Source organism: Oncorhynchus gorbuscha, unplaced genomic scaffold (genome assembly GCF_021184085.1).
Source record: "Oncorhynchus gorbuscha isolate QuinsamMale2020 ecotype Even-year unplaced genomic scaffold, OgorEven_v1.0 Un_scaffold_1156, whole genome shotgun sequence".
Lineage (NCBI taxonomy): Eukaryota > Metazoa > Chordata > Actinopteri > Salmoniformes > Salmonidae > Oncorhynchus > Oncorhynchus gorbuscha.
In genome coordinates, this window is record NW_025746022.1 from 121,186 (window position 1) to 139,742 (window position 18,557).

General features: G+C 45.9%; 2 non-coding genes across 2 annotated transcripts; both read left to right on the forward strand.

Annotated features, from left to right (window-relative positions):
* The first annotated feature begins 488 nt into the window (after nucleotides 1–488).
* LOC124021649 lies at nucleotides 489–595 on the forward strand. The gene has a single exon (XR_006836270.1). It is a non-coding gene; the product is annotated as a U6 spliceosomal RNA (small nuclear RNA).
* Nucleotides 596–920: 325 nt separating this feature from the next.
* On the forward strand, nucleotides 921–1,025 carry LOC124021670. The gene has a single exon (XR_006836291.1). It is a non-coding gene; the product is annotated as a U6 spliceosomal RNA (small nuclear RNA).
* Nucleotides 1,026–18,557: the final 17,532 nt, after the last annotated feature.

Below are 18,557 nucleotides of genomic sequence, written 5' to 3' on the forward strand. Positions count from 1 at the left end.
ATAACAAACTTGAATGTCACAACATTTTAAACAGACATCAAACTCTCTCTCTCTCTCTCTCTCTCTCTCTCTCTCTCTCTCTCTCTCTCTCTCTCTCTCTCTCTCTCTACTAATTGGGGAGTTAGTTATAAGTATCATTGGCCAGGCCATGTTGCAGAAAACGGGGGAAGGGTGGGAAGTTGTCGGGGCAGGGGAACAAAGACTTGGGGAGGAGCAACTAAAAGCAGCAGGTGAGGGAGGGGTTACAGACCAAGAGTCCTGAATCATAAAAGGCTTTGTTTTTAAACTACATTTTAGTCTAAGATCAATCTTTAAAAAATCTAAAGTCAATTCTATTTCAAGTTCTACATCTCCAAATAAAGTTTAAACATCACAGCAATATTCTAGGGGTGGTTTTTGAGGGTCTGACCTCTGTTTGACCCCAACCATGACCAGAACCTTCAGAGGGCTTGTGATCTATATATGAGGGCCTCTCATAGTTTTGTATTGTGCTCGCTTTGGCAGCACATATACTAAAATTGGATCGATACAGAGAAGATTAGCATGGCCCCTGCGAAAGGATGACACGCAAATCCGTGAAGCGCTCCTTATTTTCCTCACACGTTGAGAAATTGGAACCAAACAGAGAAGATTGGGCGGTAAGTGACCCGGGGAGAATAAATGGTCCATTCCCCTCAGTCTAGTCTAAGGAGGAGGGGAAATGCTGGATGAGAGAAGCTCAGTCTACAGTAGAATGACAGGAAAATGTGTGAAGCCTTCCTTATTTTGAAATGGGGAGTGAGACAAGGTTGCAGCCTGAGACCAACTTTATTATTCTAGGGGTGGTTTTTGAGGGTCTGACCTCTGTTTGACCCCAACCATGACCAGAACCTTCAGAGGGCTTGTGATCTATATATGAGGGCCTCTCATAGTTTTGTATTGTGCTCGCTTTGGCAGCACATATACTAATTGGATCGATACAGAGAAGATTAGCATGGCCCCTGCGAAAGGATGACACGCAAATCCGTGAAGCGCTCCTTATTTTCCTCACACGTTGAGAAATTGGAACCAAACAGAGAAGATTGGGCGGTAGTGACCCGGGGAGAATAAATGGTCCATTCCCCTCAGTCTAGTCTAAGGAGGAGGGGAAATGCTGGATGAGAGAAGCTCAGTCTACAGTAGAATGACAGGAACATTTGTGAAGCCTTCCTTATTTTGAAATGGGGAGTGAGACAAGGTTGCAGCCTGAGACCAACTTTATTCAACATGTAGACAAATAATTGGCGAGTTAGGCACGGTTGCAGTCAGAGTTCAACTTTATTCAAAGTTTAGAAATGAATTGGGGAGTGAGACAAGGTTGCACTCTGAGTCCAACTTTATTCAATATCTACAAATGAATTGGAGAGAGACTTGGGTTCAATTTTAGTCCAGTTGTATTAAACATAACAAACTTGAATGTCACAACATTTTAAACAGCCATCAAAGTCAGACTCAGCGAGAGAAAGAGAATAGTCATTTAAGAACATTTTCTTATTTTCGATGATGGCCTAGGAACAGTGGGTTAGTTGGCTTGATCAGGGTAGAATGACAGATTTTTACCTTGCTAGCTCTGGGATTTGATCTTGCGGTTACTAGTCCAACATTCTAAACACTAGGCTACCCTGCCTGCAGTTGTCATGATGTCCTTTGATTTTAGTGATGTTTTAGTCAGTTGGACTAACTTTTTCCAGTGGGGCATTGCAATGCAGTCTGGGAGTCGTAGTTTAACTGGTTATAGTATAAAGTGGTGGAAATTTTCTTTGTAATATTTTTAACACTTGACCTCAGAACACAGTTTGCTGCGCTTGTATTATATAAACTATGGTGGTGGTCTACTTGGTAGGTTTTCCCAGCTGGCACCAGGGATGAGGCCGAACTCAGGTGTCAGGTGGCTTCAGCTGGGCAAACGGCGTACCGACTTTGATGGTGTCGCAAGAGTTTGGGTTAATGCAAGGAAGGCAACTACATGGCAGATGTTATACTTTGGATTTATATTGTTGATGGGATTGTAGAATTTTCACGTCCTCTGAAACATATTTTGTCCAGTAGGCTCTGGTCTGTAAGTGGGCTCTGGTCGGTAAGTGGGCTCTGGTCGGTAAGTGGGCTCTGGTCGGTAAGTGGGCTCTGGTCGGTAAGTGGGCTCTGGTCGGTAAGTGGGCTCTGGTCGGTAAGTGTCCCAATTTGGTACCAACTGAGAAACCTTGTGAAGGATTATTGGAATGTTGAAGAGCTTGATGTATCACTGTTCCAACGCTTTTCCTTCACTCCGCCATCGGATATTTCCGGGTAAGGTAGCGTTAGCTAGCCAGCTTAATTGCTCAATAGCCAAACTTAGTTTCAACCAAATTGAGTTGAGCTACCTTATTAAGATGGATGCACTAACTGCAAGTTGCTCTGGATAGTGACCATACTATTCCCTTAAAGCAACACAGTGTAAAGTACATGGGTCATGTAAATAATGGAGCACATGCATCACATGCTAAGAGACAATGGAGCACATGCATCACATGCTAAGAGCACTTGACTGTAAGTCTCTCTGGATAAGAGGGTCTGACTAAATGACTAAAATGTATGTGGAGATTCCATTCAGGTCTCCCTGTTTTAACCACTCTGTTTATCTTTAGCAGAAGAGAGACCCGACTCAGAGGAACCAGAGACGTCTGAACCAGCGAGACGACACCACTGTTCCCAGTGTGGAAAGAGTTATACCCGTTTATGGAGCCTGAAAAACCATAAGAGAACACATGCAGAGAAGAAGTCTTACAACTGCTCTCCATGTGGAAAGAGTTTTACCTGAGTATGGAATCTGAGAAAGCATGAGATGACACACATGGGGGAGAAGATTTTCCAATGCTCCCAGTGTAAAAATAGATTTTCCCTATCAAGGAACCTGAAATCACACGAGAGAACACACACAGGAGATAAGCCTTACCATTGCTTCCAGTGTGGAAAGAGATTTATCCAGTCAACACATCTGCACGAGCATAAGAGAACACACACAAAGGAGAAAAACCATTCCAATGCTCTCAGTGTGGAAGGACATTTTCTCGATCAGGGGACCTGAAATCTCACACACAGGGGAAAAGCCTTATAATTGTTCCCATTGTAAAAGTAGTTTAGCTGGTCAGGACAACTGAACGAGCATGAGAGAACACACACAGGCCTTATCACTGCTCCCAGTGTGATTTTGTTTAAAAAATTTATTTTTTAAGATGAACAAAATTGATGGAATAAAAAAAATGGACCTTAAAAAATCAAATAAAAACTCACCTTTGGGGAACCGCCTGTTCGGAACTGGAGACCACCGTGGACGGCTACATGTCAGGTTCAGAACTGGAGACCACCGTGGACGGCTACATGTCAGGTTCAGAACTGGAGACCACCGTGGACGGCTACATGTCAGGTTCAGAACTGGAGACCACCGTGGACGGCTACATGTCAGGTTCAGAACTGGAGACCACCGTGGACGGCTACATGTCAGGTTCATTACTCTCTTCCCCCTTCACACTCTCTTCCCCCTTCATAGTCTCTTCCCCCTTCACACTCTCTTCCCACTTCATTACTCTCTTCCCCCTTCACACTCTCTTCCCCCTTCACACTCTCTTCCCCCTTCACACTCTCTTCCCCCTTCATACTCTCTTCCCCCTTCATACTCTCTTCCCCCTTCACACTCTCTTCCCCCTTCACACTCTCTTCCCCCTTCATACTCTCTTCCCCCTTCATTACTCTCTTCCCCCTTCATTACTCTCTTCCCCCTTCATTACTCTCTTCCCCCTTCATTACTCTCTTCCCCCTTCATTACTCTCTTCCCCCTTCACGGTTGAGGTCTTTGAATTGTTGAAGCATCCCTGCAGGACTCTGTCCCGGAACCTCTCTGGGTAGGAGACTGCTGCCTTGTTTCTCGCCAGAAGATTTCCCCAGAGAGCCATGATCTCCTCTATGGGTCTATTAGAGAACCATGGCCCCTCCAGCAGCAGACTCCTGGCCAGGAGGACCACATGCCGGTATCCACTAACCCCAACAGGTCCTATGAACTGCTGGTATCCACTAACCCCAACACGTCCTATGTACTGCTGGTATCCACTAACCCCATCAGGTCCTATGTTCTCGTGGTATCCACTAACCCCAACAGGTCCTATGTACTGCTGGTATCCACTAACCCCAACAGGTCCTATGTAATGCTGGTATCCACTAACCCCATCAGGTCCTATGTTCTCGTGGTATCCACTAACCCCAACAGGTCCTATGTACTGCTGGTATCCACTAACCCCAACAGGTCCTATGTAATGCTGGTATCCACTAACCCCATCAGGTCCTATGTACTGCTGGTATCCACTAACCCCAACACGTCCTATGTACTGCCGGTATCCACTAACCCCAACACGTCCTATGTTCTCCTGGTATCCACTAACCCCATCAGGTCTTATGTACTGCTGGTATTCACTAACCCCATCAGGTCCTATGTACTGCTGGTATCCACTAACCCCATCAGGTCCTATGTACTGCTGGTATCAACTAACCCCATCAGGTCCTATGTTCTCCTGGTGTCCAATAAACCCCATCAGGTCCTATGTACTGCTGGTATCCACTAACCCCATCAGGTCCTATGTACTGCTGGTATCCACTAACCCCATCAGGTCCTATGTACTGCTGGTATCCACTAACCCCATCAGGTCCTATGTACTGCTGGTATCCACTAACCCCATCAGGTCCTATGTACTGCTGGTATCCACTAACCCCATCAGGTCCTCTGTTCTCCTGGTGTCCAATAAACCCCATCAGGTCCTATGTTCTCGTGGTATCCACTAACCCCATCAGGTCCTATGTACTGCTGGTATCCACTAACCCCATCAGGTCCTATGTACTGCTGGTATCCACTAACCCCATCAGGTCCTATGTACTGCTGGTATTCACTAACCCCATCAGGTCCTATGTACTGCTGGTATCCACTAACCCCATCAGGTCCTATGTACTGCTGGTATCCACTAACCCCATCAGGTCCTAGGTACTGCTGGTATCCACTAACCCCAACAGGTCCTCTGTTCTCCTGGTGTTCAATAAACCCCATCAGGTCCTATGTACTGCTGGTATCCCCTAAACCCCTTCAGGTCCTATGTACTGCTGGTATCCCCTAAACCCCATCAGGTCCTCTGTTCTCGTGGTATCCACTAACCCCATCAGGTCCTATGTACTGCTGGTATCCACTAACCCCAACAGGTCCTCTGTTCTCCTGGTGTTCAATAAACCCCATCAGGTCCTATGTACTGCTGGTATCCCCTAAACCCCTTCAGGTCCTATGTACTGCTGGTATCCCCTAAACCCCATCAGGTCCTATGTACTGCTGGTATCCACTAACCCCATCAGGTCCTATGTTCTCGTGGTATCCACTAACCCCATCAGGTCCTATGTACTGCTGGTATCCCCTAAACCCCATCAGGTCCTATATTCTCCTGAAAATAGAAAAGTCCTTGGGAAGGGTTGGATTAATAGTTATGAATGGAAAGACACTTAGGTAATGTGAGCTGTTTAGGATGTGGATCGGCACTGACGTCATCCTCCGTGTCCTGATTGGCAGCGGGTGCAGTGTCCACCTCCTCCGTTGTGTCATCAGTGGATGTGATGACAGGTAGCTGGGATGGGTTGGGTTGAGTGGGATCAGTGGGTGTGATGACAGGTAGCTGGGATGGGTTGAGTGGGATCAGTGGGTGTGATGACAGGTAGCTGGGATGGGTTGGGTTGAGTGGGATCAGTGGGTGTGATGACAGGTAGCTGGGATGGGTTGAGTGGGATCAGTGGGTGTGATGACAGGTAGCTGGGATGGGTTGAGTGGGATCAGTGGGTGTGATGACAGGTAGCTGATCCCACTCAACCCACTGTTCCCCTCCACTACACCATCATATATCAGTGTAGGGGCTGTCCCCCCCCCCCCCTCCACTACACCATCATATATCAGTGTAGGGGCTGTTCCCCTCCACTACACCATCATATATCAGTGTAGGGGCTGTTCCCCTCCACTACACCATCATATATCAGTGTAGGGGCTGTTCCCCCCCCTCCTCTACACCATCATATATCAGTGTAGGGGCTGTTCCCCCCCCCTCCTCTACACCATCATATATCAGTGTAGGGGCTGTCCCCCCCCCCTCTACACCATCATATATCAGTGTAGGGGCTGTTCCCCCCCCTCCTCTACACCATCATATAGCAGTGTAGGGGCTGTTCCCCTCCACTACACCATCATATATCAGTGTAGGGGCTGTTCCCCCTCCCCTCCACTACACCATCATATATCAGTGTAGGGGCTGTTCCCCTCCCCCTCATCTACACCATCATATATCAGTGTAAGGGCTGCCCCCCCCTCCTCTACACCATCATATATCAGTGTAGGGGCTGTTCCCCTCCACTACACCATCATATATCAGTGTAGGGGCTGTCCCCCCCTCCACTACACCATCATATATCAGTGTAGGGGCTGTCACCCCCCCTCCACTACACCATCATATATCAGTGTAGGGGCTGTTCCCCTCCACTACACCATCATATATCAGTGTAGGGGCTGTTCCCCTCCACTACACCATCATATATCAGTGTAGGGGCTGTGTAGGGGCCCCCCCTCCTCTACACCATCATATATCAGTGTAGGGGCTGTCCCCCCCCTCCTCTACACCATCATATATCAGTGTAGGGGCTGTTCCCCCTCCCTCCTCTACACCATCATATATCAGTGTAAGGGCTGCCCCCCCCTCCACTACACCATCATATATCAGTGTAGGGGCTGTTCCCCTCCACTACACCATCATATATCAGTGTAGGGGCTGTCCCCCCCTCCACTACACCATCATATATCAGTGTAGGGGCTGTCACCCCCCCCCTCCACTACACCATCATATATCAGTGTAGGGGCTGTTCCCCTCCACTACACCATCATATATCAGTGTAGGGGCTGTTCCCCCTCCACTACACCATCATATATCAGTGTAGGGGCTGTCCCCCCCCTCCATCTCTACACCATCATATATCAGTGTAGGGGCTGTTCCCCCCCCCCTCCTCTACACCATCATATATCAGTGTAGGGGCTGTTCCCCCTCCTCTACACCATCATATATCAGTGTAGGGGCTGTCCCCCCCCTCCTCTACACCATCATATATCAGTGTAGGGGCTGTTCCCCTCCACTACACCATCATATATCAGTGTAGGGGCTGTCCCCCCCCCTCCTCTACACCATCATATATCAGTGTAGGGGCTGTTCCCCTCCACTACACCATCATATATCAGTGTAGGGGCTGTTAGGGCTGTCCCCCCCTCCACTACACCATCATATATCAGTGTAGGGGCTGTTCCCCTCCACTACACCATCATATATCAGTGTAGGGGCTGTCCCCCTCCACTACACCATCATATATCAGTGTAGGGGGTTCCCCTCCACTACACCATCATATATCTAGGGGCTGTCCCCCCTCCACTACACCATCATATATCAGTGTAGGGGCTGTTCCCCTCCACTACACCATCATATATCAGTGTAGGGGCTGTCCCCCTCCACTACACCATCATATATCAGTGTAGGGGCTGTTCCCCCCCTCCTCTACACCATCATATATCAGTGTAGGGGCTGTCCCCCCTCCTCTACACCATCATATATCAGTGTAGGGGCTGTCCCCCCTCCTCTACACCATCATATATCAGTGTAGGGGCTGTCCCCCCCCTCCTCTACACCATCATATATCAGTGTAGGGGCTGTTCCCCCCCCTCCACTACACCATCATATATCAGTGTAGGGGCTGTCCCCCCCTCCACTACACCATCATATATCAGTGTAGGGGCTGTTCCCCCCTCCACTACACCATCATATATCAGTGTAGGGGCTGTCCCCCCTCCACTACACCATCATATATCAGTGTAGGGGCTGTCCCCCCTCCACTACACCATCATATATCAGTGTAGGGGCTGTTCCCCCCCTCCACTACACCATCATATATCAGTGTAGGGGCTGTTCCCCTCCCCCTCCTCTACACCATCATATATCAGTGTAGGGGCTGTTCCCCCCCCTCCACTACACCATCATATATCAGTGTAGGGGCTGTCCCCCTCCACTACACCATCATATATCAGTGTAGGGGCTGTCCCCCTCCACTACACCATCATATATCAGTGTAGGGGCTGTTCCCCTCCACTACACCATCATATATCAGTGTAGGGGCTGTTCCCCTCCACTACACCATCATATATCAGTGTAGGGGCTGTTCCCCTCCACTACACCATCATATATCAGTGTAGGGGCTGTTCCCCTCCCCTCCTCTACACCATCATATATCAGTGTAGGGGCTGTCCCCCCCCCCTCCACTACACCATCATATATCAGTGTAGGGGCTGTCCCCCTCCACTACACCATCATATATCAGTGTAGGGGCTGTCCTCCTCCACTACACCATCATATATCAGTGTAGGGGCTGTTCCCCTCCACTACACCATCATATATCAGTGTAGGGGCTGTTCCCCTCTACTACACCATCATATATCAGTGTAGGGGCTGTTCCCCTCCACTACACCATCATATATCAGTGTAGGGGCTGTCCCCCCCCCTCCTCTACACCATCATATATCAGTGTAGGGGCTGTCCCCCCCCCCCCCTCCTCTACACCATCATATAGCAGTGTAGGGGCTGTCCCCCTCCACTACACCATCATATATCAGTGTAGGGGCTGTCCCCCCCCTCCTCTACACCATCATATAGCAGTGTAGGGGCTGTTCCCCTGTAGCAGTTACAGATCCATTCAGCTATGGAGCCTCCATCCTACTAAACTACACTGTAGTAGTTACAGATCCATACAGCTATGGAGCCTCCATCCTACTAAACTACAAGCTTATATATATACAGGACCAGTCAAAACTTGACACCTCCTCATTCAAGGGTTTCTCTTTATTTTCTACATTGTAAAATATACTCAGCGAAAAAAAGAAACATCCTCTCACTGTCAACTGAGTTTATTTTCAGCAAACTTAACTAAAGTAAATATTTGTATGAACATAACAAGATTTAACAACCGAGACATAAACTGAACAAGTTCCACAGACGTGTGACTAACATAAATGGAATAATGTGTCCCTGACCAAATGGGGGGTCAAAATCAAAAGTAACAGTCTGTATCTGCTGTGGCCACCAGCTGCATTAAGTACTGCAGTGCATCTCCTCCTCATGGACTGCACCAGATTTGCCAGTTCTTGCTGTGAGATGTTACCCCACTCTTCCACCAAGGCACCTGCAAGTTCCCGGACATTTCTGGGGGGAATGGCCCTAGCCATCACCCTTCGATCCAACAAGTCCCAGACGTGCTCAATGAGGATTGAGAGGCAGAACACTGATATTCCTGTCTTGCAGGAAATCACGCACAGAACGAGCAGTATGATTGGTGGCATTGTCATGCTGGAGGGTCATGTCAGGATGAGCCTGCAGGAAGGGTACCACATGAGGGAGGAGGATGTCTTCCCTGTAACACACAGCATTGAGATTGCCTGCAATGACAACAAGCTCAGTCCGATGATGCTGTGAAACATACTTGGGTAACTCTGTATTTGGGCTGCAATCTGAGGTGCAGTTAACTCTAATGAATTTATCCTCTGCAGCTGTGGTAACTCGGCGTCTTCCTGTGGCAGTTCTCATGAGAGCCAGTTTCCTCATAGCGCCTGATGTTTTTGCGACTGTACTTGAAGAATCTTTCAAAGTTCTTAATTTTCCTGATTGACCTTCATGTCTTAAAGTAATGATGGATTGTAGTTTCTCTTTGCTTATTTGAGCTGTTCTTGACATAATATGGACTTGGTCTTTTACCCAATATACCATATCTTCTGTATACCACCCCTACCTTGTCACAACACAACTGATTGGCTCAAACGCATTAAGAAGGAAAGAAATTCCACAAATTAACTTAACAAGGCACACCTGTAATCGAAATGCATTCCAGGTGATTACGTCATGAAGCTGGTTGAGAGAATGCCAAGAGTGTGCAAAGCTGTCATCAAGGCAAAGGGTTCCACCCTACTTTGAAGAATCTCAAAAATAAAAAAACAAATGTAGACCTATTTGTGAGTATGATAAAATATATACAATTAGATTTCATGACAAAAACACAAATTCTCAGTCAAAACCATAAGCCAGAACATGTATTTCCACAATGAGTAGTGACATAAGGAGTATGTATTCTCTCATGCTCTTTCAGGACCATTAATTGGGTAAAACTCTTTCCACACTGAGATCATTGGAAAGGCTTCTCCCCTGTGTGTGCCCTCTCATGACTTTTCAGGCTCCTTAATTGGGTAAAACTCTTTCCACACCGAGAGCATTTGAAAGGCTTCTCTCCTGTGTGTATTCTCTCATGTGTTCTCAGGTTCCCAATCCGAGTAAAACTCTTTCCACACTGCGAGCATTGGAATGGCTTTTCACCGGTGTGTATTCTCTTATGCTCTTTCAGTTGCCCTGACCAACTGAAACTCTTTTCACAATGGGAACAGTGGTAAGGCTTTTCCCCTGTGTGTGTTCTCTCGTGTGATTTCATGTCCCCTGATCGGGAAAATGTATTTCCACACTGAGAGCATTGGAATGGTTTTTCCCCTGTGTGTTTTCTCCAATGAACTTTCAGTTGTGCTGGCTCGATAAATCTCTTTCCACACTGGAAGCAGTGGTAAGGCTTATCTCCTGTGTGTATTCTCTCATGTGATTTTAGGTTCCCTAACCGGGTAAAACTCATTCCACACTGAGAGCAGTTGTAAGACTTCTTCTCTGCGTGTGTTCTCTTGTGGTTTTTAAGATTCCCTAAATGGTTAAAACTCTTTTCACACTGGGAACAGTGGTGTCGTCTCGTTGGTTCAGACGTCTCTGGTTCCTCTGAGTCGGGTCTCTCTTCTGCCAAATACAAACAGAGTGGTTAAAACAGGGAGACCTGCATGGAATCTCCACATACATTTTAGTAATTTAGTCAGACCCTCTTATCCAGAGAGACTTACAGTCAAGTGCTCTTAGCATGTTCTCCATTGTCTCTTAGCATGTGATGCATGTGCTCCATTGTCTCTTAGCATGTGATGCATGTGCTCCATTGTCTCTTAGCATGTGATGCATGTGCTCCATTGTCTCTTAGCATGTGATGCATGTGCTCCATTGTTCACATGACCCATGTATTTTACACTGTGTGGCTTTAAGGGAATAGTATGGTCTCTATTCAGAGCAACTTGTTCGTGCATCCATCTTAAGGTAGCTAGGTGAGACAACCACAACAGTGATAGTAAATACAGTTTCCCTCAGTTAGTGCATCCATCTTAAGGTAGCTTGGTGAGACAACCACAACAGTGATAGTTAACATGTCTCAGATGGGCTACGTATTCACCGATTGGATGGTTTCTCTCATCGAGCGGGTTCTAGAAGTATAGCTCCAATGTAAAGTAGACTTCTTCATTTTAGAAATACATCTTGGCCTCTCCACAAAGAGCATGAAGCAGATGACAACTTTCCTGCCATTCTTGACTATGGTGGGCGCCATTTACCAGAATGAAGCAGATAATACTCTTAAACCCTCCGGATGCCGTCTACCTTGGCGCCATTCTTTTTATCACAGGTGACAGTTTAAATCACTGCATCCTGTATCAGGTGACAGTTTTAATCACTGCATCCTGTATCAGGTGACAGTTTAAATCACTGCATCCTGTATCAGGTGACAGTTTTAATCACTGCACTTCTTATGTGATCTCAGGCTGATACAGAGAGACTCATCCATGCATTTATTACAAGCAGGCTTGACTACTGTAATGCTCTCCTGGCTGGTCTACCCAAGCACGCCTTTGGTCAACTGCAAAGCATACAGTATGCTGCAGCACGGGTACTGACCAAGACCAGACAGAGAACATACTGATTTTAAGGTCTCTGTACTGGCTGCCTGTGAGTTTTAGAATTAATTTTTTTAATTATTCTATTGGTTTTTAAATCAATCCATGATTGAGCACCAATACATGTCAGACATGTTTTTAAGTGATGTACCCAGTAGGTCCCTCAGGTCCTCTGGCCTTTTAACTATCCCAAAGCCTAGGACCAAGAGGCATGGAGAGGGAGCCTTTAGTTACTATACCCCCAGACTCTGGACTAGACGGCTAGAGAACCTGAGGGGGACCAAGAGGCATGGAGAGGGAGCCTTTAGTTACTATACCCCCAGACTCTGGACTAGACGGCTAGAGAACCTGAGGGGGACCAAGAGGCATGGAGAGGGAGCCTTTAGTTACTATACCCCCAGACTCTGGACTAGAGAACCTGAGGGGGACCAAGAGGCATGGAGAGGGAGCCTTTAGTTACTATACCCCCAGACTCTGGACTAGACGGGAGAACCTGAGGGGGACCAAGAGGCATGGAGAGGGAGCCTTTAGTTACTATACCCCAGACTCTGGACTAGACGGCTAGAGAACCTGAGGGGGACCAAGAGGCATGGAGAGGGAGCCTTTAGTTACTATACCCCCAGACTCTGGACTAGATGGCTAGAGAACCTGAGGGGGACCAAGAGGCATGGAGAGGGAGCCTTTAGTTACTATACCCCCAGACTCTGGACTAGACGGCTAGAGAACCTGAGGGGGACCAAGAGGCATGGAGAGGGAGCCTTTAGTTACTATACCCCCAGACTCTGGACTAGACGGCTAGAGAACCTGAGGGGGACCAAGAGGCATGGAGACTACCCCCAGACTGGACTATACCCCCAGACTCTGGACTAGACGGCTAGAGAACCTGAGGGGGACCAAGAGGCATGGAGAGGGAGCCTTTAGTTACTATACCCCCAGACTCTGGACTAGACGGCTAGAGAACCTGAGGGGGACCATGAGGATTTGAATATTTAGCATGCTCCGAACACCTGTGTGTAAGCTAACTGGGGAGGAAGTTTAGTTCGACAATTGGAACCATACACAGTGTTTAGATCCGCGCAAAACTGCTACAGTCTCTTTTCTATTTCAAATAATCTTTGTCGCTGACATGAACTATAACGGGCACATCAGCGTGTTGGAGCACAGCGTCGGAAATGTAGTTTACATGGAGCCAAATGTGGGTGAATGTAATGGCTGAAAACCCTACATACATAGAAGGGTTTTCGAGAGCTTAAATATTACTAATGTAAAAGTCCATGTACCAATCAGATTGGCCCTTTAACAATTCCTACAGTACTGAACAACCTATTCATGTGTAGACAGTACAGAGTCTATGCCCATTTTTAAGACAATACTCACTGGTGTTAATCAGATCTTCAGTCTCCTTTTCATCTCCTTCCTCCTCTTTCACTCCCAAAACATCGTCCTCTTCTCTCTAAAAGGTTCTTCTACTTCTTTCCCTATAATATCCTCCTCTTCCTCCTGTTTAATTCTGAAAGCTTCTACCTCTCCCTCTTCCTCTGTGACAGCCTCTATCTCCTCTTCCTCTTCCACTGTGACAGCCTCTATCCCCCCTTCCTCTTTTACTGTGACAGCCTCTATCCCCTCTTCCACTCCAAAAATATCTTTCTTTTTTTCACAATAACATCCTCCTCTTCCTCCTTTTTTATTCTTAAAGCTTCTACATCTGCCTCTTTCACTACAAAAATATATTTCTCTTCTTTCACTATAACAGACTCCTCTTCCTCCTTTTTGATTCTGAAAGCTTCTACCTCCTCCTCTACCACCGTGACAGCCTCTATCTCCTCTTCCTCTTTCACTCCAAAAATATTTTTCTCTTTTTTCACTTTAACATCCTCCTGTTCTTCTGTCGGTGTGATTCCCTCCTCTTTTATTCTGAAAGCTTCTTCTTCTTTTACGACAACATTCAGCTCCAGAGCTCCTTTCTCCGTCCAGTAGACATCCTCTTCTTTAGCAAGGGGCGAGTAGTTTAGTGAGCTCATGGTAAGGGACGTTAGCTAGCTAGGTAGCATTAGCGACTAGCCTAGTGCTAACCTCAGAATCAAATCAATCTGAACAAATTAATAAATTGAACAAGTACGTTAAGTTAACTCCTATATACATACAAATAATTGTGTCTAAAACACCTATTAATATACACAAAATAGTCAAAGTAGCTCCAATTATTCGGTTTTATGTAGCTACCGATGTGGCTGATCCGGTAGTCTACAGCCTCCCGTCCACTAGATTATACGTCACGCAAGAAGAATCACCTGAAATACTCATATCGCCATCTGCTGACTGGAGTGGGTAACGCAGATTAGAAAACAATGTCAGTGGGCAGCACAATTATCCACTCCATCAAATCCAATCTAATTTGTCAAATTCGCCGAATACAACAGCTGTAGACCTTACCGTGAAACGCTTACTCACAAGCCCTTTAACTAACAATCTCCTTATTTTACTAGGGGAAAAATGTAATACACAAATCAACATACATGATGGAAAAGGGCCTTTTTTAACAAATTGATTTGGAAAATGATTTAGAATCATTCAAGCGTATGTAACGGATGTGAAACGGCTAGCTAGTTAGCGGTGGTGCGCGCTAAATAGCGTTTCAATCGGTGACGTCACATGCTCTGAGACCTTGAAGCTCAGCAAGAGCCGCAGCTTTTGTGGGGCGATGGGTAACGATGCTTCATGGGTGACTGTTGTTAATGTGCGCAGAGGGTCCCTAGTTCGCGCCCCGGTATGGGCGAGGGGACAGACGTAAAGTTATACTGTTACACGTATACAAAACGTCCCGAATTTATTGACTACATGTCTGTGTTTGAAATACGGATTTTTTTTCCCTCTTTACCAAAGAGCACCTTCTATCTACCAAAATGTACTATTGTGTACCTTAGTAGCGCTTCCCTTCCTCCTCTTTCTACTATATTTCTACATATAGACACTACCAGTCAAAAGTTTTAGGACACTGACTCATTCAAGTTTTTTATTTTTTATTTTTTACAGTTTTCTACATTGTAGATAATAGTGAAGACATCAAACACATATGGAATCATGTAGTAACCAAAAAAAGTGTAAAACAAATCAAAATATATTTGAGATTCTTCAAATAGCCACCCTCTCGGCATTCTCTCAAACAGCTGCAAACCATCTCAATTTTAGTTTAGTTTATTTTATTTTTACAGGGACAGTGCACATTAATCAACGTTTCAGTAAAAGTGCCGGTTTTAGCCAGCCGGCTAATTTTCAACCGCAGTCCCTGGGCAGGTTATTAAAAACAATTACAATATAGACAATAGCACCATAGAACAAGCAAGACATAGCAACATAGGACAAGCAAGACATAGCATACAGACAGAGCAACATAGAACAAAAAGCAGCAAAACAATCGGTCAATTTAATTTTAAAATTTTACTAGGCAAGTCAGTTAAGAACAAATTCTTATTTCCAATGACGGCCTAGGAACAATGGGTTAACTGCCTGTTCAGGGGCAGAACGACAGATTTGTACCTTGTCAGCTCGGGATTCGAACTTGCCACCTTCCAGTTACTAGTCCAACGCTCTAACCACTAGGCAACCCTGCCACCCCAATATGGTTGAGGTCGAGGGATTGTGGAGGCCAGGTCATCTGATGCAGCACTCCATAACTCTCCTTCTTGGTAAAATAGCCCTGACACAGCCTGGAGGTGTGGTGGGTCATCGTCCTGTTGAAAAACAAATGATAGTCCAACTAAGTCCAAACCAGACGGGGTGGCGTACCGCTGCAGAATGCTGTGGTAGCCATGCTGGCTAAGTGTGAACCAGTCCAAACCACTGCAGAATGCTGTGGTAGCCATGCTGGCTAAGTTTGCCTTGAATTCTAAATAAATCACTGATCACTGACAGTGTCACCAGCACAGCACAGCACCCCAACCCCATAACACCTCCTCCTCCATGCTTCACGGTGGGAAACACACATGCAGAGATCATCTGTTCACCCACACCGCGTATCACAAAGACACAGTGGTTGGAACCAAAATCTCCAATTTGGACACCAGACCAAAGGACGCCGGTCTAATGTCCATTGCTCGTGTTTCTTGGCCCAAGCAAGTCTCTTCTTCTAATTGCTGTCCTTGACTAGTGGTTTCCTTGCAGCAATTCGACCATGAAGGCCTGATTCACGCAGTCTCCTCTGAACCGATGATGTTGAGATGTGTCTGTTATTTGAACTTTGTGAAGCATTTATTTGGGCTGAAATTTCTGAGGCTGATTTTTCAATGTAGAAAAGAAGCCATTTAAAAACAACCAGATGTGATGTTCTCTTACTTCTTACAGCCAATAGTTTCCTCCAAGGCTGACCTGCCCATTAGGCAGATTGAGAAGGGCGTCATTTTCCAAGCTCAATTGACCAAGACGCACCGCCAACAACACATAATTCTGCCAAAAAACAATGAAAACTTCTCTTATCCAGTGGCATATGGGATATTTAGGTGAGTCGCCACATGAAGCAGGGCCACTTTGCCAATCGTGGACAGATACGGCCTTTACCTGTGCAGAGCAAATGCCCCTTTGCCCTTCCAGTCTCCTAATTGCCTTTTTTGGTTGGTGTTATCATTTGCATAAAAACATTTGGCGTTGTTGTACTAAGCCCATTGCTTGCAAGTTGTTGTTAAATTAGTGTTTTGCATTTTCCTTCTACTTCCTGAAGAGGAAACAGAGAGGAATGCCTGTGTCTCTCAGATTGTCTACACTACGTGTAGCTGTTAGCGATGATTCTGATTGTCTACAGTATGTGTAGCTGTTAGCGATGATTCTGATCGTCCACCACTATGTGTAGCTGTTAGCGATGATTCTGATTGTCCACCACTGTGTGTAGCTGTTAGCGATGATGCTGATTGTCTCCCACTATGTAGCTGTTAGTGATGATGCTGATTGTCTCCCACTATGTAGCTGTTAGCGATGATTCTGATTGTCTACCACTGTGTGTAGCTGTTAGCGATGATGCTAATGATCCACTATGTGTAGCTGTTAGCGATGATGCTAATGATCCACTACAGTGGGGCAAAAAAACGTATTTAGTCAGCCACCAATTGTGCATGTTCTCCCACTTAAAAAGATGAGAGAGGCCTGCAATTTCCATCATAGGTACACTTCAACTATGACAGACAAAATGAGGGGAGAAAATCCAGAAAATCACATTGTAGGATTTTTTATGAATTTATTTGCAAATTATGGTGGAAAATAAGTATATGTGTGTGAATACCCCATTACACCATGTGAATACACTACTACCCCTGTGGATACCCTACCACACCGTTACCCCCTGGGAATTCCCTACAGCATTATCCCCACAAATTCCCTACTACACCATTACCCCCTGTGAATACCCTACTACGCTATTATCCCCGTGAATACCCTACTACACCATTACCCCCCATGAATACCCTACTACACTATTACCCCTGTGAATACCCTACACCATTACCCCCTGTGAATACCCTACTACACTATTACCCCTGTGAATACCCTACACCATTACCCCCTGTGAATACCCTACACCATTACCCCCTGTGAATACCCTACTACACCATTACCCCCTGTGAATACCCTACTACACCATTACCCCCGTGAATACCCTACTACACTATTACCCCTGTGAATACCCTACAGCACCATTACCCCATGTGAACAACCTACTATACTATTACCCCCTGTGAATACCCTACTACACTATTACCCCCTGTGAATACCCTACTACACCATTACCCCATGTGAATACCCTACTACACCATTACCCCATGTGAAAAACCTACTACACTATTACCCCCTGTGAATACCCTACTACACTATTACCCCATGTGAATACCCTACTACACCATTACCCCCTGTGAATACCCTACTACACTATTATCCCCGTGAATACCCTACTACACTATTACCCCCTGTGAATACCCTACTACACTATTACCCCCATGAATACCCTACTACATCATTACCCCCGCGAATACCCTACTACACTATTACCCCCTGTGAATACCCTACTACACTATTACCCCCTGTGAATACCCTACTACACTATTACCCCGTGAATACACTACTACACCATTGTATCTTCTATTGTTGACCAATGTTTTTCGTTTAAGTAAGCATGTTTAAGAAGGCTATTGCTCCAAAATGAACACCGTTTCGTTATTTAACAGTAGGCTAAATTCACTGAAGAGTAATTGAAAGCCACATTCGCAATGCTTTTAGTGTAGGGCAAATGTAACCCTGCACTGGGTAACTATGTGTGTATTGCGTCACTATGTGTGTACATGTGTTTTTGGAGACCCCTCTGGCAAGAATGTAGTATTATTCTAGATTTGAAAATTATATACATTTACATTTACATTTAAGTCATTTAGCAGACGCTCTTATCCAGAGCGACTTACAAATTGGAAATATATCCCAGAGACTATCAACAATATTTTTTACAATACATTCGGTTGATTTCTTTCATAAAATAATGACATAAATATATGTGAGGACAAAGACTCACACAGACTTCAAGAACCAAACTGACAGACTGTCTGGATGAGGACACTGAGAACCAGACTGACAGACTGTCTGGATGAGGACACTGAGAACCAGACTGACAGACTGTCTGGATGAGGACACT